The sequence below is a fragment of the Lactuca virosa genome, chromosome 3 (assembly GCF_052849685.1).
Source record: "Lactuca virosa cultivar CGN04683 chromosome 3, Lactuca_virosa_CGN04683_v6, whole genome shotgun sequence".
Taxonomy (NCBI): Eukaryota; Viridiplantae; Streptophyta; class Magnoliopsida; order Asterales; family Asteraceae; genus Lactuca; species Lactuca virosa.
Window position 1 is genome coordinate 202,349,628 of NC_136428.1, and position 25,984 is coordinate 202,375,611.

General features: G+C 38.6%; 1 non-coding gene across 1 annotated transcript; it reads left to right on the plus strand.

Moving 5' to 3' along the window:
• Positions 1–24,747: 24,747 nt before the first annotated feature.
• On the plus strand, positions 24,748–24,854 carry LOC145167994 (small nucleolar RNA R71). Its single transcript, XR_013741590.1, has one exon. It is a non-coding gene; the product is annotated as a small nucleolar RNA R71 (small nucleolar RNA).
• Positions 24,855–25,984: the final 1,130 nt, after the last annotated feature.

Genomic DNA, 25,984 nt, shown 5'->3' on the forward strand with positions numbered 1-25,984 from the left:
CCTTTGAAAATGTAAAAGTTTTCCCAGAGAAACTATTAGTAGGAAAATATAGTTTTAGACTTCATTCATGTAAAGTAATTGGGAAAATAGTGTTTTACCCCAACAGCATCACTGCTAGCTAATGAAATGAAAATGCAGACTCCAGGTAGTATTAAATATATAATACACCTCGGGGAGTCTGTTTTGCCTTTAATTCTTAATGTATTAATTAAAGGTCGAAATGTGAACTTGTATGTAACCATGCTGATTGACGATCGAATCCCTGATGACCCTCCGAGTCATCTGTAGAAATGTGACATTTTGTCACCCCTGGGCCTAGTCGGCTCGGACTGTAGCTAGCAGTCGGGATGTGGGAGTGTCTGTCCCGTATAGATCTATACACATAATGCCCGGTCTCTCTCCAGGAGACTCTGGTTACACGGTGATAGCATAGTGAAGTGTCGTATCGAGAGATAGTATGCCACATTCTATTGTAGTATGTTCTCTTTGTATAATATATAATGTACTTTCTGGTATAGTGTATAGAGTGTTCTCTTGTATAGTATATAGTATTCTCTTTTTATAGTGTTTAACATGTATTGACTCATAACTGTTACGACTCTGGTAGGTACCATTGTAATAGTATACACGAGTAGTAATCCTTAACTATACCTATTATAGTTAAATAGTAAGGTTGGTTGCATACCTTTGATACACAAAGGTATTGAACTGAAGTGAAGACTTTAATATTCAACCCGAGTATATATAATATATAACTAAGAATTCAACGATAGTCGGACAGATAACAATATACCCTAAGTCCACAATCAAACAAGAACAGGAAGTAAGGTGAGCTATCAGTCCTAAGTCCTTCAAGTCTTACTTATATAAATATATTGGTGTAGATATGGTTTGGGAACAGAAGGAGTTTAAAAGAGTTTAGAAATATTTTTATAACAATTTAACATGAAAATGAGTTTGATAAACACTTAAAGCAGTTTTATTGGTAAAGCAGTTAAAAGTATAAAAATCCTTTTGGTTGCAATTTATAAATCACATGTGATTGATACTATAACTTGATTGATTCAACTTGTATTCCCCCCCCCCATAAAAGCATTTAAAAACATTTAAAAGGTTGATTAAGGGGTATGAACTCACCTGCAATGAGTGAAGTGGATGGAAGTGTCGGGTAGGATGCTAGGTGTCAAGTGAGGACTTGAACACACACACACACGGATCCTATGTAACATGTAGTGATACATAAATGTATATAATTTGTTATTTAATCACTAATTAGGTAAGTAAAGACACTCTAATGCATGAAGACACTTTGTTTCAAGTGCAAGGAGTGCTAAAGGTTGCATCTAAGGAGTGTATGGCCTCACTATGGAGTTTACACTTCAATTGGTTACACTTAAGTGTGTTTACGGTTTCTGGACCATTGTCCCCATGAGTTTACGGACGTAAACTCATGGTAATGGTGCCATTGGGTGTTCAAAGGTCTTAAACTACTCAAGGAATTATGCTAGACTCGAATCCATGGCTTAGGAAGTGATTGGGGCTAGAAATGGACACTTCTTGGAGTTTACGGTCCTTGGACCACTCCCTTGGGAGTTTACGGCCGTAAACACATGAGTTTATGGTCGTAAACTCATGTTGGTTCATTTCTCTTGTGTTTTGGTGGTTCTAGGCTATGCATGTAAGGTTCTAGTCACTTACACAAGCATAGGAAGGTTTTTAAGGCACTTAGACATTCTTAGAAGGTGTTTACGGTTTTGGGAGGCCTTCCCAAAACATAAACTCATGTTTGTCTCATCCTTACACGTTTTTGGGGTTCCTAGTTCATGCATGTAAGTCCTTAGTGCATTACTCAAGCATTGGAAGGAGTTTGGGGCTTCAAAACCCTTCTTTGGGGTGTTTATGGTTTTGGAATGTTCCAAAACCATAAACCCATGTTCTTGGGGGGTTTTGGGTGTTTACTCCATGAATACTAAGCCAATAACTAGTTAGATGAAGTATACTTACTTATAGGAAGCTTGTAGAGGTGATCTAGGACCCAAAAACGCAAATGTGTTCTTGGTGTTCTTGAAGATTTGAAGATTCTTTGAAGATCTAAGTAAAAATCGGAATCCTTTGGATGAGAAGGTGTAGAAACACTAGATTAAGTGTTGTTTGAAAGGATCTAGGAAGAAAACATACATTTTTGGGCGGATTTGGAAGAAGAAGATGATGATACTTGAGAGAAAAACCTGTGTTCTTGAGTGGAAGGTGGTGAAAAGTGAGGACAAGGGGTAAACTCATGTTGTATGCATGAGTTCTTGGAGAGAAGGGTGTTTACGGCCCAAACACCCCATGTTTGGTCGTGAACACCTAGTTAAGGTGTCGGGTTGTCCGGTTTATTACACGTCACTAATTACGTCACTTCCAATTAATAAATTGTTTGATGAAAAATAAAATAAAACACCAAACGGGTTTAAGTCCGGCCAAAATGCATTTGAAATGTTTTTGAATCTTATTATCTGACGTATTTAACCGTGGAAATTATACAAAGAAAATTTCGGGTTGTCACATCATCCCCCCGTTAGAGGAAATTTCGTCCCGAAATTTAGGATTCAAGCAGCTAAGTTATTACAGCACAACTAAGCAAAGAGATGAGGATATTTAAGTTTCATTTGATCCTCACGCTCCCAAGTGAACTCCGGTCCTCGCTTGGCGTTCCAGCGAACCTTCACAATTGGGATGCGGCTTTGTTTTGTTCGTTTGACTTCTCGGTCCATAATCTCTATAGGTTCTTCCACGAAGTTGAGGCTCTCGTTGATCTCGATCTCGTCGAGTGGGATTACAAGAGTCTCGTCGGATAGACACTTTTTCAAGTTCGAGACGTGGACGATAGGATGTACATTACTAAGTTCGTGGGGTAGGTTGAGTTTGTAAGCTACGGGGCCAATTCTAGCGAGAATCTCAAAAGGCCCTATGTATCTTGGATTCAGCTTTCCACGCTTTCCGAAGCGTATCAAGCCTTTCCAGGGTGAGACTTTCAAAAGGACCCGGTCTCCCACCTGGAATTCCAAAGGTTTCCTTGGTTTGTCTGCGTAGCTTTTCTGTCGGTCTCTGGAGGCTTTCAATCATTCACGGATCTGAACAATCTTCTCCGTTGTTTCCCGAATGATCTCTGGACCGGTGAGAGTGCTTTTAGAAACTCGTCCTTTAGCTAATTGAGTGTCACCCACCTCAGCCCAGCACAGAGGGGACCTGCACTTTCGGCCGTAGAGGGCTTCGAATGGAGCAGCTTTGATGCTCGTGTGATAACTGTTGTTGTAGGAAAATTCGACGAGGGGTAAGTCGGTATCCCAAGCCTTACCAAAGTCGATCACACAGGCTCGCAGCATATCTTCGACGAGGGGTAAGGATGGTAGGCTGTACTCATGTCCAGCCTCGTTCCCAGGGAGCTTTGTAGGGACTGCCAGAACCTCGAAGTGAATTTCCTATCCCTATCGGAGATAATAGATATAGGAACACCATGCAGCCGTACGATCTCCCTGATGTATGTTCTTGTGAGTTTCTCCATCTTGTCAGTTTTTTTTGATGGGTAGGAAGTGTGCGGACTTGGTCAATCTATCGACGATGACCCATATGGTATCAAGCCCACCCGTTGCCTTGGGTAGCTTGGTTATGAAGTCCATAGTGATCCGCTCCCACTTCCATTCAGGTATCTCCGGTTGTTGGAGTAGACCTGATGGTTTCTGGTATTCGACCTTGACCTTGGCGCAAGTAAGGCATTTACTTACGAAGGTAGCGATCTCCGCTTTCATATTAGGCCACCAGTATAATTTCTTGAGATCCAGATACATTTTATCTGAACCCGGGTGGACGGAATATCGAGTGTTGTGCGCCTCCTTCATGACCAAGTCTCTGAAGCCACCGTGTCTCGGGGTCCAGATCCGGTCCATGAGATATAAGGTTCCGTTACCCTTGACCTGTAGGTTCTTATCCATTCCTCGCAGGGATTCTCCTGCTATATTTTCAGGTTTCAAGGCTTCGAACTGAGCCTCATTTATTTGTGCGGAGAGACGCGAATGGATAGTCATTGTTAATGACTTGACTCTTCGACCAGAATAATCTTTCCAACTTAGGGCGTCTGCTACTACGTTGGCTTTACCCGGATGATAACGAATTTCACATTCGTAGTCATTAAGTAGCTCAACCCACCGTCGTTGTCTCATGTTGAGTTCTTTCTGGTTGAAGATGTGTTGGAGGCTTTTATGGTCGGTATAGATGATGCTCTTCGTACCATACAGATAGTGTCTCCAGATCTTTAGGGCGAACACAACCGCTCCTAGTTCGAGGTCGTGCGTGGTGTAGTTGACCTCGTGTGTCTTCAGCTGTCTTGAGGCGTAGGCGATGACTTTACCTCGTTGCATCAGAACACAGCCGAGCCCCTGATTGGATGCATCACAATATACTACGAAGTCTTCTATCCCTTCGGGGAGGGACAGTATCGGTGCGGTGCACAAGGCTCGTTTTAGGGTTTGGAATGACTTCTCTTGTTTCTCTACCCAGTCAAAGGCCACGCCTTTCTGGGTCAATGTCGTAAGAGGCTTCGCAATCCGAGAGAAATTTTGAATGAACCTTCTGTAGTAGCCAGCGAGGCCTAGAAATTGGTGAATTTCTGTAGGCGTCTTCGGTGTTGACCAGTTCTCAATAGCGTTAACCTTGGATGGGTCCACGTGGATTCCTTCTTCGCTAACCACGTGTCCTAAGAATTCGACTCTTCGGATCCAAAATTCGCACTTAGAGAACTTTGTGTAAAGCTTCTCCGATCGTAGGGTTTCCAGGACCTGTCGCAGATGATCGCTATGCTCTTCCTTACTTCTAGAGTAGATAAGTATATCATCAATGAAGACGATGACGAACTGATCCAAGTAAGGACGGCATACTCTATTCATCAAGTCCATGAAGACTGCGGGCGCATTGGTTAGTCCGAACGGCATCACTACGAACTCGTAGTGTCCGTAGCTTGTTCGGAAGGCTGTTTTCAGAACATCCTGCTCGAGCACTCGTAACTGATGATACCCGGACTATAGATCAATCTTAGAAAAGTAGCTCGCCCCTTGCAGTTGGTCAAATAAATCGTCTATGCGAGGAAGAGGGTAACGATTCTTGTCCGTCAGTTTGTTGAGTTCCCTATAATCGATGCACATACGGAACGATCTGTCTTTCTTCTTCACGAACAAGACTGGTGCTCCCCAGGGTGAGAAGCTTGGTCTTATAAAGCCCTTGCTGAGCAGTTCGTTAAGTTGACCGGACAGTTCTTGCATCTCAGCAGGCGCTAGGCGATAAGGCGATTTTGCTACGTGGGTATCTTCGGGGAGTAAGTCGATTCGGAACTCGACCTGACGTTGCGGAGGTAAACCTGGTAGCTCTTCTGGAAAGACGTCGGGAAAATTACGTACTACGGGGAAGTCTTTTAGGTCTTTCGTTTTATGGCTCGTGTCGACGACGTGTGCATGGAATGCACGATATTCCTTACGCAGGTACTTCTGAGCTTGAATACTAGAGATGATACGAAGACTCGTACTGGGTTTGTCTCCGTAGATCATTAAGGTTTCGTTATTGGGTAGGTTTAGACAGATGGCTTTGTCAAAACACAGGATATCGGTACGGTGGAGACTCAGCCAGTCCATGCCTATGATGACATCGAAACTCTTGATCGCTACCGGTATGAGGTCGATAGGAAACGAATGATTATCTAACGTGAGTGTACAACCTATGTAGATTTCGTTAGAACTCTCTGTCTTTCCGTTAGCCATTTCTACGACGAAGGTTTCTTTTAGTGGTTGCGGTGATTGTTTAAGTAAATGTTTGAATTTTTGGTTAACGAAGCTCCTTTCAGCCCCACTATCGAATATGATACAAGCATAAGAGTTATCAAGAAGGAACGTACCCGTGACTACGGTGGGGTCTTCCACTGCTTCATTGTGGCCAATGGCAAGTAGTCTGCCAGTTCCTCCTGCGTTCCCAGCCTTCTGACAGTTTCTTTTGAAATGCCCTACTTCGCCACAGCCGTAACAGGCCTGGCTTGCTCCCGAACTGGGGATTTGGGAAATAGGTTTGGGTGGTGTTCTGCAAAACCAGACGGTATGGCCCTTCCGGTCGCAATTGGTGCAGTGCATCTCACGGTAGGGCCCGTTATGATGGAAAGAGCACTTATCGCACTTGGGTAGATTCCCCGCATATGTTTTGGCGGGCACAGGGGCAGTAGGAGTAGTGGCAGCGTGGACAGCCACTGTTTGTTGGTTATTGGAAGAGGATTTGGCTGATTTTCCTTTCTTTCGATCCCACCGCTTTCTTTTGTTGTTGGAGGTGTGGGTTGGGGCAGAAGTGGTGGTTCTAGTAGCTGATGGAGTGGAGGGAACTTCATGATCAATCAACCTTTGGGCCAATTCCTTGGCACTTTCGAAGGTCGCAGGTTTTGATGATAGAACGTTCCCTCGATATGGGGGTACTAGACCCCAGATGTATCGCTCGATCTTTTTGCTTTCGGTGGGCACCATGTTAGGGCATAGAGCCACCAAGTCGCAGTACCTGGCCGTATAGGATACGATGTCGGAACCCTGCATTTTGAGGTTCCAGAGTTCCTACTCAAGTTTTAGAATTTCGCCCCTCGGGCAGTACTCCCTCGTCATGAGGTCCTTCAGTGTGTCCCAGCCCATGGCGTTGGCTGCGACCAGGGAGAGTGATTTGACATGGCCATTCCACCACGTCAAGGCCCTTTGGGTGAAGGTGCAAGCAGCAAATTTTATCTTGCTTCCTTCGGGGCATGAGCACATTTCGAAGATCGCTTCGGTTCTCTCAATCCATTGGGACAGTGCAAGGATCCCTCCGGTTCCATTGAAGTAAGTAGGTTTGCAGCTGATGAAATCCTTATAGGTGCACTCTCGTGCACGTGGGTGGATTTCACCATGGCTGGAGTTTGTGCCAGTTCCTGTTCCATTAACACCACCAGAGTTGACTTGCGCCAGCGCGGCGGTCACAGCTGCAGTCACAGCTGCTTGAAACATCACCGAGTCGAACTGCGGTGGGGGAGGTGGTGTTTGATCCACAGGTGTGCGTCTGGTCGGACGCTTGCGAGGAGGCATCTTTTACTGAAGAATTTTAAAAGATGATGACAACAGTGAGAACCAATTGTAAGTATGATGAGAGTGTCTCATGGAATAAATCGCCATAGTCCAACAATTAGATAGATGCATATCAATAGAGTAAGAAAACACAAGGGCATGAACTTCCAAATAGATTTAGACAACTGCCAATATTACTGGTATTACTGATGTAAAAATAAGTTCAGGAAAAACGACCTAACAATTGGTCTTACATCAAACCATAAGGAGAATGTTGACAGTTTAGAGGGCTGGTTATAGTACTTTCAAAGCCAGGAATGTTTTACAGACAGGTGAGACGGAGGTATTGAAGAGGAAGGCTATTCTTCTTAGGAAGAGAGAGGATGAGTAGATAATCTTCTGCTGGCGACGGGCACCCCTCTCTGGGTTACCCTTGAATCAGCCATTGTATCTATGCGAGAATGGAGAGAAGATAGTTAGTAGACGCACTAATCCTAAGATACTTATAAGATGATCGTTATTAGTCGACCCAATACTTGCATAATGCATACCAATTACATGTAATCGATACAGGATAGACCTTCGAATAAGTGACCCTAACTCTAAATCCACAACCAAACAAGGAACAGGAAGTAAAGCAAAGATCACAGATTCTAAGTCTATAGCGTCTTAGTCACATGTAACTGTAGTGTATCCACTTAGCAACTATTTCCCTACTAGTAACGACCTTTTTAGTTCTCACATATGTAAATTACAGGAAATGCAGAATACTCCTATAGTATTCTTGTTCAAATGTTCTTGTAGTAGTGTTGGTAAGTTTTTAGACTTGTTGCAACACCACAACCACTCTTAGGCACAGGCTAGTCACTCCTAGGTAAATGTAGTTGATCAGGCTACATCCTCCCAGATTTGACTATATGTCTCTAAGCCTAATTGTGTTGTTCAACAATCTTAATACTTTTGTTCTGTTCTAGTATGATACTGACCCTTAGTGTGAATGGATGTATATATATACTTAGTTAAATATTTCCTTATTTAATAGTATATATTCTTGCTCAGAGTGTTTTAATCCCGATGTGTTTATAGTTCGTATATCTTTTATGGGTTGATATACTTGATTCACTATAAACAATGCTCTGATACCAATCTGTCACACCCCAAAACAGAGAACGGAGGAATACGTTTTGGGGTGGAGGACGTCATGTACAGTATCATAACAATGCATAATAGTAAAGACAAGCAACAACATCCATTGCATTAATATAACAATTGTAATACAAGCGTGTTATGTACAGTTTGTTAGACACCAAAGTATAATCAAAATAAAGAGGAGTCTTGTATGTGCTCCATCTTCTCAAAAGCTGCATCTGCACCTGTCTACTGATGACCTGAGAATACAAGTTATTTTGAAAGCGAGTATCAGCATAAAGCTGGTGAGTTCATGAGTATTTAGTGTCATTGCTTGTATAAAAATGATTACAACCATGTAGTATAATATTTGATCTCAATGTTGGAAAATAGTATGCTCCCTAGGAAAACCCTATGTTTTCCAGTAAAAGTGGTCTTCTACCAAGACCCGGTTGTATGTATGTTTGAACCTTTGAAAATGTAAAAGTTTTCCCAGAGAAACTATTAGTAGGAAAATATAGTTTTCGAATTCATTCATGTAAAGTAATTGGGAAAATAGTGTTTTACCCCAGCAGCATCACTGCCAGCTAATGAAATGAAAATGCAGACTCCAGGTAGTATTAAATGTATAATACACCTCGGGGAGTCTGTTTTGCCTTTAATTCTTAATGTATTAATTAAAGGTCGAAATGTGAACTTGTATGTAACCATGATGATTGACGATCGAATCCCTGATGACCCTCCGAGTCATCTGTAGAAATGTGACATTTTGTCACCCCTGGGCCTAGTCGGCTCGGACTGTAGCTAGCAGTCGGGATGTAGGAGTGTCTGTCCCGTATAGATCTATACACATAATGCCTACTCTCTCTCCAGGAGACTCTGGTTACACGGTGATAGCACAGTGAAGTGTCGTATCGAGAGATAGTATGCCACATTCTGTTGTACTATGTTCTCTTTGTATAATGTATAATGTACTTTCTGGTATAGTGTATAGAGTGTTCTCTTGTATAGTATATAGTATTCTCTTTTTATAGTGTTTAACATGTATTGACTCATAACTGTTAGGACTCTAGTAGGTACCATTGTAATAGTATACACGAGTAGTAATCCTTAACTATACCTATTATAGTTAAATAGTAAGGTTGGTTGCATGCCTTTGATACACAAAGGTATTGAACTGAAGTGAAGACTTTAATATTCAACCCGAATATATATAATATATAACTAAGAATTCAACGACACTCGGACAGATAACAATATACCCTAAGTCCACAATCAAACAAGAACAGGAAGTAAGGTGAGCTATCAGTCCTAAGTCCTTCAAGTCTTACTTATATAAATATATTGGTGTAGATATGGTTTGGGAACAGAAGGAGTTTAAAAGAGTTTAGAAATATTTTTATAACAATTTAACATGAAAATGAGTTTGATAAACACTTAAAGCAGTTTTATTGGTAAAGCAGTTAAAAGTATAAACATCCTTTTGGTTGCAAGTTATAAATCACATGTGATTGATACTATAACTTGATTGATTCAACTTGTATTCCCCCCCCCATAAAAGCATTTAAAAACATTTAAAAGGTTAATTAAGGGGTATGAACTCACCTGCAATGAGTGAAGTGGATGGAAGTGTCAGGTAGGATGCTAGGTGTCAAGTGAGGACTTGAACACACACACGTATCCTATGTAACATGTAGTGATACATGAATGTATCTAATTAGTTATTTAATCACTAATTAGGTAAGTAAAGACACTCTAATGCATGAAGACACTTTGTTTCAAGTGCAAGGAGTGCTAAAGGTTGCATCTAAGGAGTGTATGGCCTCACTATGGAGTTTACACTTCAATTGGTTACACTTAAGTGTGTTTACGGTTTCTGGACCATTGTCCCCATGAGTTTACGGCCGTAAACTCATGGTAATGGTGTCATTGGGTGTTTCAAATGTCTTAAACTACTCAAGGAATTATGCTAGACTCGAATCCATGGCTTAGGAAGTGATTGGGGCGAGAAATGGACACTTCTTGGAGTTTACGGTCCTTGGACCACTCCCTTGGGAGTTTACGGCCGTAAACACATGAGTTTACGGTCGTAAACTCATGTTGGTTCATTTCTCTTGTGTTTTGGTGGTTCTAGGCTATGTATGTAAGGTTCTAGTCACTTACACAAGCATAGGAAGGTTTTTAAGGCACTTAGACATTCTTAGAAGGTGTTTACGGTTTTGGGAGGCCTTCCCAAACCGTAAACTCATGTTTGTCTCATCCTTACACGTTTTTGGGGTTCCTAGTACATGCATGTAAGTCCTTAGTGCATTACTCAAGCATTGGAAGGAGTTTGGGGCTTCAAAACCCTTCTTTGGGGTGTTTATGGTTTTGGAATGTTCCAAAACCATAAACCCATGTTCTTGGGGGTTTTGGGTGTTTACTCCATGAATACTAAGCCAATAACTAATTAGATGAAGTATACTTACTTATAGGAAGCTTGTAGAGGTGATTTAGGACCCAAAAACGCAAATGTGTTCTTGGTGTTCTTGAAGATTTGAAGATTCTTTGAAGATCTAAGTAAAAATCGGAATCCTTTGCATGAGAAGGTGTACAAACACTAGATTAAGTGTTGTTTGAAAGGATCTAGGAAGAAAACTTACATTTTTGGGCGGATTTGGAAGAAGAAGATGATGATACTTGAGAGAAAAACCTGTGTTCTTGAGTGGAAGGTGGTGAAAAGTGAGGACAAGGGGTAAACTCATGTTGTATGCATGAGTTCTTGGAGAGAAGGGTGTTTACAGCCCAAACACCCCATGTTTGGCCGTGAACACCTAGTTAAGGTGTCGGGTTGTCCGGTTTATTACACGTCACTAATTACGTCACTTCCAATTAATAAATTGTTTGATGAAAAATAAAATAAAACACCAAACGGGTTTAAGTCCGGCCAAAATGCATTTGAAATGTTTTTGAATATTATTATTTGACGTATTTAACCGTGCAAGTTATACAAAGAAAATTTCGGGTTGTCACATAAAAGCTCCATGGACCATCCATGAAAGCTTAGCCCAACCTAAATGAACTTGGCCCATTCCATATATATAAGAGTCCATATTTAATTAGTTCTTTTTGATCACTTAATTAATTCTAAATTAATTCTTGATCAATACTAATTAAATAATATGATTCCATATTAATATATTAGAAATTATAATATATTAATATAAATCATAAATATACTATTCTCAAAAGACTATCCATATAAATTGTGCCGGTGAAGTGCAACCCAAATGGACCATGCCGGGTCGGGTCAAGTACATACCAAATATAGTTATGGACTTAGACATTAATCCAACAGTCTCCCACTTCGATAAGTCTAACTGGCAATCGTAGCTCTTAAAACCTAACTGGCAATCGTAGCTCTTAAAGCCGATGTCGAACTCTAACCTTGTCAATGACTTGTCCATTAGATAAGGGATTATATATTCCTCCATTCTAGATATCATATGGACTGAGACATGGATTATAATCATTCTCTCTGTCCATTTGTTGTTTCCTGATTTTCGATTTATGATGACTGACTGATTGAACAAATCAAATCAGTCCTGGCTTGGCCAAGCACTCACATGTGTCATCGCTAAATCATCGAGGGGCCTACAGATATCGCTTTTATCCCGAAGGTAAAAGGAATGGATAAACTTCGACTCATATGGCTTGTTCTACTACTTGTTGAATCATACACAAGGGCACGTTTTATAACATCAAGTTACCAAATGCGTTTTCGTGCAATCAATGTATAACTAACTCATAGTAACAACTAATATCTCTAGGTTTGAAGAATATAAGATATTATCGTCTCATGATCACTCGTGATAAAATCCATGAAGTGATTCAAATGAGCGCGGGTTGAATCCAATACTCAGAAGTTATGAGCACTCATGAGTGTTGTAGCACCACTTTGTCAACCAACTTAGACCTCTGCAAACCAACCCATGACAGTCTTGATTCATATCTACTTCCAACATATGACCGACTGTGGATGGTTTGAATAACTTAATCATCCAGGAAGAGCGACTTAGTTATTCTGGAAGTCAAAACACGCAAAGTGAAACACAAGAATAAATGAATCAAATATGGTATCAAATCCTATGACTATAAATAAACACTTTTATTTATCACCATACTGATTACTCATTATTCATTGTTTCGGTTTTATCAACTTTATACTTGAATTAAAAACACTAGTTGTCCCATGCTCCAAGCATGTACACTATGTTTTTCTTAAACAATAGCTTTGCCATACACCAAGTATGCACTCTATGTTTGTCTATGATCCTTACTTTGTGAAATAAACCAATTGAACATAATTTCAATGATTCTAATTTCACACTCCCAAATCCTTATCGAAAAATGTGAGAATTTCAAATTCCTATCATTTATCGAAATCTGTTTAGATTTTAAACTTATATGCACTGACCCTCCTGTAATGAATAAGTACAAAGTCACAAAGACTTGTCAACAGTCATTATAAGGTATTCCAATGGAGATCAACTCCATGGAAACTAAGTCTCATATTCAAAGTACATTACTTTGGACATGCTTCTTGCATTAAGTTTTCTAATCTTACACAGATAACTTCCACCTATGGAGACAACTCCATATTCTCATTTTGACTATCACTTCTGAATAAGAGATGCCTCTTTTCAGAATATGTCAATATGGTCCTTCCAAAATTAGCACTATACTTCCAACTGTCCCTGAGCAACCAATCTTTGGTAAACCTCAGATTGTCCTCGACAATTGCTTAATCATTTTAGCCATATCCAATTCTAGACCTTTTCCCTTCTTAATGCCTCTGGGCATTTGGAAAAATTTAGAAATGACAAATATTATACCACATGCAATCGATCCTGTACCCAAAGCAAATGGTACACGATTCATGATGTCTCACATAAAGACATGATTCTAGACCAGTCTTTTGCTACAATATTTTTATTTGCCATGTTTTCAAAATTTGACTATGAAGAAGGATGTCGTAATAATAATCGAATTTTGAGAACGCAATATATAGAATTTCCTTAAGTTGAACCAATCCAACATGAAATTCATATATATATATATATATATATATATATATATATATATATATATATATATATATATATACTTGACTAAAGATGATTAAGGTATCAATCTAAGCCTTTAGAACTGAAATGAAGTATATCCTCTCCCTTAATTATAGCAAAACAACTTTTTTAATCCCTGCAGCCTCACGAATTGAAACTTTTGTTTTCTATAACTAACATTGCTAACTTGGAACACTAATAATAATTATCATGCTCCCACTAACATGATGATTATTAGCATAACACTTGTGCTCCCACTAGCTTTGACATGTACTCAGAACTTAGCTGGACTTCTAGAAATCAATACTTAATTGACTTTCTTACCAAAGTTCAGATTTCTGATACAAGATGCTTTGATAAAACTTTATCAAAATCATACACCTTTCCTTAGATAGCATGCATGTGTGTCTAAACAATTTCAGAACTATGAAAAGGGATGTCGTAATCATAGTCTCAATTGTTTAGACCTTTTGCCATCTGCTTCAAATCTACTTGGTGGAAGTGTTTCCTCACCATCATTTTCATGAATCAGAGAGAAACCTTATGACCCTTAGATTTTATGGTGTATGTGTTCTTATCCATGTGAATCGTCAAAACCATAATCACAAGACAAGGATAATGACAAATCCAAACTCATATGGACTGAACTTATGCAATCTTAACTTCTTGCCACCTGGCAGTACAGGGCCTGCCATTGCTTCCAAGTTGTTATGCAACCAATTGAGAACTTTCAGAACTCCTATGCAAAGCCAACTTTAACTGGAATGGGCACAGAATATGTCAACACGATATGTTATAAACCTCAAGTCGTGCGCTAGTGAAGAACCTCAGGTTTTATTCTTGATTAGTTCTTGAAATTCTTTTTAGGATCTTTAAGACTCCCACTATCCTCTTGACATATAAGACTATCTTGCCAAATATTCAAGAGATAGTGTGGATTCTTTATCAAGACAAACACTTCACACAATTGGCCTTAGTTGGTCTTTGTTTTATCCAAAACATCACAACTTACCAATTTCAAATGTACAAGAGTAGGACACTTTTACTCTAAGAATTGTTTTGGAACGAAGTATGACTCATCTTCCTGATCTAACCATTTCAACAATTCATGACTCCTCTTCATAGTCATAAGAATGCACTAAGATGACCTTTAGAGGACTAATTGTGATATGATTTCTAAATCATTAAGATGATCACAAACATGATACTAAAGTACTCTCCCATCTTTTCAGATTTGAGAAACTTTTATCTTTCTGCCTAATTTGATTCTTCCTATTCGTTCTGCCATACATTGAGACTTTTCCAATGTTTCAGAATTATACTTAAACTTGTAAGTATAACCATATTTACTAAACTTTAGTAAATCAAATAGTCTTAACGAGCTTTGTGGTGGACATGACCAGTGCGCAAGAATATGTACTCGATCCCTTTAGTCCTTCACTTGACTCACACATCCATGTGAACAAGTAATTAGTCTTGATTTTCCAATGCTTGAAAGTTCTCATTCATCATACTATTCAACTTGCATGATTCCAAGTTTCGGTCCAATTGAAACTTGGGTGATGAGGAACTTTCCTAATTTGGTAAATTTAGACACTACCACAAATGAAAGAATCAAATCCATTTTCCAATATTGCTATCAGTGGAATCATATAAGCAACAATTTTCCACAAATGCCATTGTAAGGATACTTCAAATAAATAAAATTAAACAATTTTTCTTTTATTTTAAAACTTTACGGAAAAACGTATCCTTACAATCCACATGGAAAATTGTTTTAATCTATTCCTTAGCAATATATCATAACTTCTTAAGCAACTGCTCAAAATTCTGATGCGATCGAAATCCACCTTCGCGATCAGAATCAGCATATACTTCCTTTAAGATTTCTCTCTATTCTTTGATTCTTAAAACATCAACATGTGACCCAGTCACATCATGTAATGATGATCTCAGAATAGACTTAACAGAGTTAGATAATGGACTCTACCTGATGTAGAGTCAAACTTATTGACTTTAGCATCCTTAGGTAAATTTGGCAGCTTTGCAATCAACGCCCCTTCCTTTGGCAAAATAAACATATGTACCCTTTGGTAATGGGACTATCTCAGACTTAGCCTTTCTCTTTTCCCATTTGGTCAACCGGGTTGACTATGGCCAATCCCTTTCCATTGGGAAGGGAATGCTTTTTCTGGATTTCCAGTGTCACCATTGTCACTGTCCATAAAGTTTTTGGGAAGTTGATCTTCTAATCAAATTTGCTTTACTATCGTTCCAAATCATTGCTGATTCAGCAGCACCAAGCAAATAGATATGATCATTAAGGTTCATGTCATAGTATGTTTAATAGTAGTCCCAAAGGAACTCACTATGTGACTTAGAAAGTGATTGAACATCCAACTTTCTCAAGACTTTGACACCCAACTCTCCCGGCTTGTCAATATGTGACTTCATCTCTAAGATGTGATCACACATAGACCTTGCTTGACATTAGGGCTTGAGTGACCTTGAACTTGTGGGTTAGGGAGAATAATTGGTGGAGGTGGAGGAAGAGAAGTATGACTTCCATGAGCCAAACTCGGGAAGTCATATTCATTAGGAAAGCTTGGTTTGGGAAGATCATTGTTGTCTAAACCAGACATCAACAATGGGAGAAATTCACGTAAAGTTGATTTAAGTCCTTAATATAACACCCAATATGATATATTAAGGCTAAGACCCAACAAACTATTTTATAACTTGGAAGAGGGATGCCTTAATCCAAGCTATAAAATATTTGAAGGTAGGTGAATGACGATTCACCAATTTCCACCAAGATAAACGAAATGTATTATTAGGTTTTAATTGGTTTTGAAACTCCTAGATTCTTTTGAGATTCATTGAACTTTTCAATGGCATGTTTCAATCTCGAGTGTGCCCTTCAGGTTTTGTGACTGGGATGCCGAGGATCACAAAACAAGGTGTGAAGTAACCATGCAAATATACTTGGTACCCTTAATATTTAACCCTCAATCGATGTGCCGGTTAACCACACACGCTCCAACGATACTATGATAAACATTAAGTTACCCTTTTCCTACCTTGTTAAGTCCAGGTTAGTGTGCCGGTTAACCACACACGCTCCACTAACAGCTTAAACAAAGTGCAAAGTGTAATTTCATGGATTAGCACCTTATTCACATTTTCCTAAATAACTAAGATTGGGAATTTATAAGTGTTTAGTTACTTAGTATTTATCATTATACTTATAATGAAGGGAGAATTATAGTCCTTATCCTACCTGTTCGGCTAACGACCCTCCACCGGTCAAGGAAGCAGTGATTGAGAGTGGACACCCATTAAACTGACATTTTATAGGCAGTAACCTTATACCCCCCTTATAGACCGGCTTCGTGAATGAGGCCTACTAATGGTAAGACGACTTGCTCTTATACATATAGTATATTAAACTTTTAATATTATAATAGTATAAGTGTTGAATTTTAAACTTTTAAAATTCTAAGGTCTAGTTTGGAATTAAAATATACATGGGGGGTAACTTTACAAATTCCAAAACTTGAGGACAAGTTTTGAAACCTTTCAAAACTCTTGGATTTTTCATAACTTATGAGTTTAATTAAGGTTTAATGAAAAAAAAAATTCAAGTTCCATAACTTGAGGACAAGTTATGGAAGACATTAAATCATTTAATGATGACATTAAAAATAGTGACTCTTCTATTTTCATAACCTATGAGACTTAATGACACTTTAAAAAGAAAAACTCTTCACTTTCCATAACTTGAGGACAAGTTATGGAGTTCATAAAAACCATTAAGATCAAATATTCCAATTAACACAATAATCAAATAATTTTTCTATGATCTAGATTAAACTCATAAGTAAAGATAATTCACATCAACAATTTTCAACAAAATTAGATAATCATATAAACTAATACAAATCTTGAAACTTTGACAATTATCCTTTGAAGACTCTTGGAATTCATAACCTAAAGAGTTAATAAATGAGACATTTCACATCCATAACTTATGGAAGTTTCAAAACTCTTAAGATCATAACTTTAAAAAAAAACTTTTGAGTTCCAAAATTTTATGACAAAATTTGTAACTCCTTAAAACCATTTAGATCAAACTTTTAAAACAAATAAAATAACCATATCATTCTATCTTTTAATAAATTGACCTAATTCAACTCTTGTAGTAAAGTGACTCAAATTTTATAAATAATTAGTTTTTCACAAAATCAAGTAATTATCATAAAATTTGACAAACTTCATGTTTTTTTTTCTTTTTTTTTCCTTCAACTTGAAAAAAAAATACATTTGCATCAAATATAATAGAAAACAATCAGTGTCTCTGATACCACTGTTGGGTTTTGAGTATTCTAACACTCCTACGGTGTACATGCAACCCTATAAACCTTGGATCTATGTTTTCTCTATTATACATGCAAATATTAACTATTCCAAGGTTTCATCCTAACTAGCATATTTTGAAGCACCTATACTACAAAGTTCTAGTTAGATGACATACCTTTTGATGTAGCTTGATGTCTTCAAGCTTTAAGAGCTTAGCCCCAATAGTGTGGAAGCCTCAAATGGAATCACAAATCACCAAAACACCTTGGAAGAACTTGAGAGAATATGTATGCACACTAAAATCGGCCCACTCTTATTTTCACACACTTGTGCCAATTTTGTGAGCCAAGGACCCCTTTATATATTATGGAGGATTAGGGCTACATCCATGTAAACCCTAATACCCATGACCTTTCATTTACATAGGATCCATGGGTTAAAAGCTCCATGGACCATCCATGAAAGCTTAGCCCAACCTAAATGAACTTGGCCCATTCCATATATATAAGAGTCCATATTTAATTAGTTCTTTTTGATCACTTAATTAATTCTAAATTAATTCTTGATCAATACTAATTAAATAATATGATTCCATATTAATATATTAGAACTTATAATATATTAATATAAATCATAAATATACTATTCGCAAAAGACTATCCATATAAATTGTGCCGGTGAAGTGCAACCCAAATGGACCATGCCGGGTTGGGTCAAGTACATAGCAAATATAGTTATGGACTTAGACATTAATCCAACATAAACATGGTGTTTTCGGTTCAGATGGTGTTTGCGGCTGCAAGGCTGTTTGCGGCTGTGAAATGTTTACGGTTCAATGTTTCCTATAAATATGTGTCAGTCTTGTCAGAGTAGTTATCGGTTGTATGTGTATGTTCCATTGTACCTGACGTTTACGGCTCAATACAAATGTGTGCAATTTGGATCACTCTTTCTTCTACTCCTTGTTATACTTATTGATTATAGCTTGTCCTTGTGTTTGATCAGTAGTTGGTTCCAGATTTGGGGACTTACACAAAATCATATTTTTTCCTTTTGAGTGGTCTTGCTAAAATGTTCGAAACCCACGACATTTTTTACCCAACAAGATCCAGGACTATTTTTTTGGAATATGATTTCAGTTTGAATATCCATTCGATACTTTGTTACTTCATATATTTTTCCAACAACATACTTGTCACTGACTACACTGGTCAAACAAGTAATTTTGTTTACATTTCATCATACTTATTTTGAGTTGTGATATGTAACAAAATTCATGCCTACCCACGAAGCGTTTCAAAATATGCCCTTCGATACTCCTCTTTGAGTATTCGATTGTACACAGGAAAACACACAAGCTGTTTGACATCTCTCTTAATGTAGAATGAAGTGATCTTTGCCTGTAATCTTACTACATTTATTTCGATTTTTAATTGACATTATAGATCTAAAAAATATTTATATTGATCTCATCCTAGTTTTGGGCACACATAAGCACACATCGAAATCCTTGAGGTTCTGAGTAATACCAACTCAAGCTGGTGATTTCGAAAAATCTAGCATATGACTTCGCTTCGCAACCCAAAAGCGAAAGAGCCTAGCCTCCATATCGAAGGGTTTGTGACGGTTCTTATCCTATTGGGGCAAGCAAACAGAGTGATTGGTGTGACGTTTTGGTTACCTTACGGTTTTCAAGGAAAAATAACTTATCACTTTTCAGACGTGGCTACTTTTACGGATACTGGTCCTTTTTTCAAGGAAACACATGGCATGCATTTGATGTTTAACCACTTCAAATTCAAATTAGGGTTTACGTATAAAAGAGTTTTGGGTAATCTCATTTCAACTTTACGCAATTAAAATCATGATTTCCCCAAATCTCTTTCCATATACGCACTGTTCTCTCAAACACTCTCAAACCCTAACAATGGTGGCCACGAATGTTCAAGTTGATCCATCTCAAGCAACAGAAGATGTCACTTCTCAACCTCTAATGAAGATTCAAAGTACTAATTATAGGGTTCAACCAGACCTTAGTCAGTATCCTGAGGAACTGAAGATGTTGATCATTGCTCTGAATCATTCAGTGTTGTCCACTGTAATGCCATCTTCTTTTACTGTTCCTATAAGCTGGTTATCCTTGGCATGATCCACTGCAGTGTTCAACATGACGACAAAGGCTGTCACGTTTCAGCTTACTAATGAGAAGAAGTACAAATTGACGAAGAGACAATTTTCCCATATTTTGCAAATTCCTAATGAGAGACCTTTTTATGATGTGACTAATGAACAAATTGTTCATATGTTCAACGAAATTGGTCACCAACGAGTTCTCACCCAGATGAGTGATTTCAAGAAATCCTCATTGCCTTGTATTTGGAATTTTCTATTTGGGATATTCCTTCGATGCTTGACTGGTCGAACTGTTGGGTTGGACATGGCAAAGCTTGAGGTGTACATTATGGTTGTTGGATTGTACTATGATTTACAAGTGGATTATGCAACCCAGTTGTGGCAGGAATTTGGAAATAGCATTGGTCACACTAGTGTTGAAAGTGGGATTTCTTGTTCTCGTTACTGGAGCTTAATCTTGAACTATATGTATGAAAAGGAATGTATTATGGTTCCTGATGATGAATCTAAGGTTGAATTTGCTTCGTATCATCATCCTAAGACGCTGGAGGATGATCCGATTGAATTTCCATCAATTGCAAGGATTCTGAATGCTATGCTTCAAAAAGTACATCCTGCGGACCCAGTCCTTGTTGCTTACCTTCTAACTATTAATCGAAATCTTGAAACTGGTGTTTTGTTACCAAAGAGTATTGGAGGTCCGTCAAAAAAAATCTTCGAAGAAATGTACTCAAGCTAGTCTGTCGAAGCTTGTTACTGACTCTAGACCAAAGAAAGTTAAAAAGGATGGTGTCTCGAAACCTGATCTGGTTCCTATTCAACAGGAGATTGTTAAGCCTGTTCAAGAGGAAACTTTTCAATCAGCAAAGGTGGTTATTCCTTCGAAGTCTGGCGTTCTCAAGCGACTAAAGAAAATGGCTCACAGACCTCGTCATTCTCCAGAAAAGCCTGATGTTGACATATCTAAAAAGTCAACATCTTTTACAAAGAGGATCCATAAGCCTCAACTCAATCGTAAGGGTGTTGCATTTTGTGAGATTCCAGATCGTGTTTCTCGAGCCTCTAAGAAGCGAAGAGCTCAAGATATGGTGAAGAAGATTCAGAAGAAGATAAAGAAGGTTATTGATCCTTTGGACGAGGCAGTTCCAGAATCTGATTTTGATAAATCTCCATCTCCAAGACAAGATGATAATATAGGCTTTCCATCACATTTGAGGGGCTCTCCACGCAAGTCGAATTTCGAGGAAACTGGAGGTCCTGGTGGCAATGTGGAAACATCTCATGTGGACATAACCATCAATCAAGGTGATTCTTCGCAATTATCTGCCCCTGAGCAGACTACCATCATACCACCTGAATTTTCAAATGTTGAATCAGTTTTCGAGAAAGTTCGAACTTCTGGCATCCCTGCGAACATATCTGATATAGACGCAAATGTCAACAAGGGTGAAGGGGTTTTAATAACGAAGCCCAAGGTACTTCTACCATTATTATTTCATCTACTTTCGAAAAATATACCATTGATACCACTACTTCTTTACCACCATCTCATACTCCTATTTCCACTATATTACCGGAATCAACTACTTCACCTACTTTTCACAACATCCTCAATAAAATTTTCACCTCCTTATTTCCATTACAATCTACAGAAGGACCTAAATTAGTTCTAGAGGATGATACTACCGAAGGGGATGATGAAATAGTATCTTTTGTCGATATTCAATTTGATCTAGAAGAAGAGAATATACCAGATCATATGCTCATGTCTGGTAAGCAGTTCAACATTTTAATAGAAAACTCAATTCCTTGTTGCAGCTTCAAGCTGATGTTGGAAATTGAAATAATGTTTCTGGGATTAAAGTGGATGTAATGCTCAAGGCCCACGAGCTTCGTTTGAGAAATTAAATGGATCAACTGGACAGGAACAATGAGTCATGTGTAAAGGCTCAGTCTGCTTCTTTCAATCATGAACTTAAGGAGTTGAAAGCAGTTGTAAAAGAAAGAAACCTTTTTTTTCAAGATGTCAAGAAGGTTCGTGAGGATGTAAACTTGAAGATTGAGGAACTCAGAGCTGATGTGGCGACAGAGGTTGCAACTCTTGATCACAATTATTCATCTCATAACACAAAGGTGGATATCATTGCTGATGCTATTACGAATATGGTTAAGTGGTATAATTCTTTACTTCCCAGGGTTGATAATAACGATGAGGTTGATGTTCAAAGTTTTGGTAAAATTGAAGAGTCATTGGGAAATCTGATGTAATTAGTTTCGAAGCTTGGGTCTTCATCGCCATTGTTCTTCACTCAGGAATCATTATCTCAAAATTTTATTTCTTCGGAGTCTACAATCAAAGTTGAGATGGCTTCGTTGCAGAAAATCATAAATTTGATGCAAATTGATGCCCTTCCTGTTCGAATAGGTGTACATGGGGGAGAAAGAGTGAGTGTTGGAATGGGTTCGAAATCTAAGGGAGGAAGTGGTTCTTCGAAATATAGAGGTGATGCAAAGGTTGTTGGAAAGGTTATGTCAACTCAAATACCCTCTTCGTTACCTAAGACCATTGTTTCAATCTCAACAACAACAACAACAACAAAGCCCTTAACAAAAGGTATTGTGATTAGTTCTGGTGTTGGAGGATCATGTTCGTCTAAACCACATCCTTCATCATAAGAAATGAAAGGGAATGGGAAAAGGGTCTTAACTGAACCTACCGTTCAAGAGAAGAAGGCTGCTTTCGAAAAAGAAATGGAAAGGCAACGACAAATTCAAAGCATTCTTCGTCAAAGATAAAGTGACCCACCTAGTCTGGAGAAGGGTGATCCCACAAAGCACTACTGCTACGAAACCATTGAAGCAAAGGTGTTATATGGGGAAATACACTAAAAACTCTAACTTCAGTCAGTTAGACTTCCCAATTAACGAAATGATGTTCAAGGCTAGTCAATATCAGATTGTTGACAAATTTCAAGATAAAGAAGAATTCATGAGGTTAAAGCTTCGATTTCACGTTGTTCTTGCAAATAAAGAAGAGGAAGTATGGTCTCTAGTGAAGATAGTTAGAGTTCACAACATTTCTATGGATGTGTTATTCACAACATTTCATGTAGTCCGAGCAAACAAGGTCGCATTCGACTTCTCGATTGCAGACTTCCCATTGATGAATTTTCACGATCTTATCAGTGTGGAAAAGATATTGAAGGGAGTTGATGTTTCGAAGCTTCAGTTGACAAAAAAGGAAGACTTCTTAATTGGGTGTGCACACTTAAAGCTATTCATTGACAATTATTTTTATTGTCTTGCAATGGCTGATGTCGATTTAGGTTTATCAGTGGGAAAACAGGTTTTTGTTCATGTATCAATGTTAAAAGGAACAATGAATTTGAAGAATTATGACGATGGTGAAATCTGTTTGAAGCCATTGGGAATAGTGCTTATTGGGAAAAACAAGAATGGAAGAAACACTAAGTATCTTTTCCAAGTTTGTGATGTGGAAAAGTATACAAGTTCTCAATATACTAGTTTGATGGTTGGAATGAACAGCTGCAAGAAAAACAACGAATGTGATAAAGCATAAATTCGAAAGACTGTCAATTGGAATGTTGAGATAAAGAGAGTAATACATCAAGCAGTACAGATGTTGATGGCTTAGGTTGACACTGCTCGCAATACGGGAGAAATTAAGGGTCGAAATTAGTTGTGAGGTGTCAAAGTCTATCTGTGTGAGTCTTAGTGTCGAAGACTAGTTTGTATGTTTTGCATAGGGGCATTGTTAGTTTCGAAACTTTAACGTTTAGTCCCTTATGTATTTTTTGTATGCTTTTATATTCCCTATAAATAGGGAAGGGATACTAGAGTTAGAGTAACTTTCATGAGTCTGAACACTTTACTCTATTTTTCTCTGTATTCTTTAAGAGCATAATCGAGCCAACCAGATCATATTTACACAGTGTGTTCTTAATTCGTTCATTACTCTGATTTCTGTTTTCATACTCGATCATATAACAACTACACTAAGAAAGGGAAGTGGTGGGCGGTATGGCTTAACGGGTTTAGCAGCTTTGTTTTCAAGTGCTCACCACATCGTGGTCACCATTCAATATTTTTTTCTTGACTTGCTTCTCTCCCTTCCTGCTCAACATCCGAGTTATTGCTAATAATAAGAGTCAGATCGGTAACAAGTTTTCCACTTCTTGTTGTAATGGCCTGGATGTGAGCTCCTCTTGGATTTTGTTCGGTGTTTCCTGGAAGTGTGCCCGATAATCTTTCGTTGAATTGCCTTGATAGTTTCCCAATTTGTTGCTCAATTTTTTTGATTAAAGCTTGCTGATTTCTAAGTACTGCTTTGGTATCTTTGTGTCCTTTTTCTAATGTGGCAACAAAACGAGCAAGCATTGCCTCGAAATCTGGTTTCTTTTCGGGGGCCGGTTCCTATTTTTGGTAGAAGCTTCTTCCTTTTTGTTCATATATCTCTTCTTTGTCTTTCTTGTACTCATCATGAGGTAACCACTTCTTTTTCGGCTTTCTCCAGTCTTCGTCATAATGATCACCGCTCGAATAGATAATTTGGGCCTTTCGGTCTCTATTTTCATCAAGATCACAATCTTTGGTTAAATGTGGTCTGTTACAGTTTTCACACCCCACTCATTTTGCATTGATTATTTGATCCATTTTAGTCATCCTTCTATCCATGTTATGCAACATTGCTAAGACTGTCACCATGTCTTGTGAAGCAGAATTCACGATTCCCCTAGTTACATCTTGTCGAGGGTTATCATATATTCTCTTCAATGTTTGGAAACATCCTCAATTAGCGATTACAGCTGGTGCTTTCTTTGGGAGTGGCCCTTGAGAATCAAGGAGTTGCGTAGCTGTTACGTTTACCCCCATCACAAAAGATTGCTACTTCTTGTTGGATGTTTAGATCATTTTGGGGACAGTTTCTAAGCAATCCCTAATAACGCTCCCATGCCTCATACAAAGACTCTCCAACATTTTGATTGAAATTTGCAATGGCCCTCTTCAATTTAGAAACCTTTGAAGGTGGGAAAAATTTTTGTATGAACTCTTCATGCATTTATGCCCATGTTGTTATTGTGCTCGATGGGAGTGCCTTCAGCCAATCCTTTGCTGCACCCTTAAGAGTAACGGGGAGCATTCTTAACAAATTTCTCTTGTGTGGTATGTTTGGTATGTTAAAGCTTGGCGATATCATTGACCTCATCAATGTGCTTGTAGGAGTCTTCGTGGTATTTCCCAAGGAAATGTATGTATTTCAATTAAGAAAGTATGTGTCCTTTTAACTCAAAGCTAGTTGTGTTGGGAATTGTGGTGTAACACCCAGAATCAGAAAGACCAAGAAAAGGAAGGAAAGGCTCTAAGTCAAGAGTCAACTCGTCGAGTCCAGGGAGGAACTCGACGAGTCGAAGCGGGATCCGGGGCATAGAGCAAGTGACCGACTCGGTGAGTCGGCTAGTGGACTCGGCGAGTCTGGTCTGCGCGAGAAAAACCCTAATCCCGGGGGTTGTGCCCTATTTAAAGAACGTTACATCCCTTCCCCAGCCTCTTTACTCCCCTTTTGAGATCCAGAAACCCTAAATCATGAGTGAGAGCCCTTGGAAGCAATTTAGAGCCTAGATAAGTGATTTTGGTGGAAAGCTGCTTGAAGATCAAGAGGCTTGCTGCAAAGGAGTGGTGGAGATCCGGGATCTACTTCAGTTGGAGCATATATTGGAGGTAATAAGCTGTTGCTTTGCCTTTATTGAAAATAGATCTATTTTATGTTTGAGATTTGGGGGCATTTTGGGCATGATTGAGATCTATGTCGAGTTAGAGGTCTATATCTGAGGTTGCTACCTCAGATCTAGACTTGTTATGGTCCAGAAGGTCATAAAGTTTATGTCAATAAGTTATTGGTGAAGCCCCTTTGCTTTAAACCCTAGCCCTAGAGTGTTTTGGGCCTTTAGCTCCCTGGTTTCACGTAAAGTTTGCAACTTTACGTGGATGATAGACTGTAGAAGAGTGGATCTATGGATTGGAGCCCCTGCATGGCTCGAAAAGCCACTATATGGATTGAGAACTGGAGAGACTCGGCGAGTCACATGGGTGTACTCGACGAGTTGTATGAATATGTGCATGCGCTCAGCGAGTTGGAAGAAC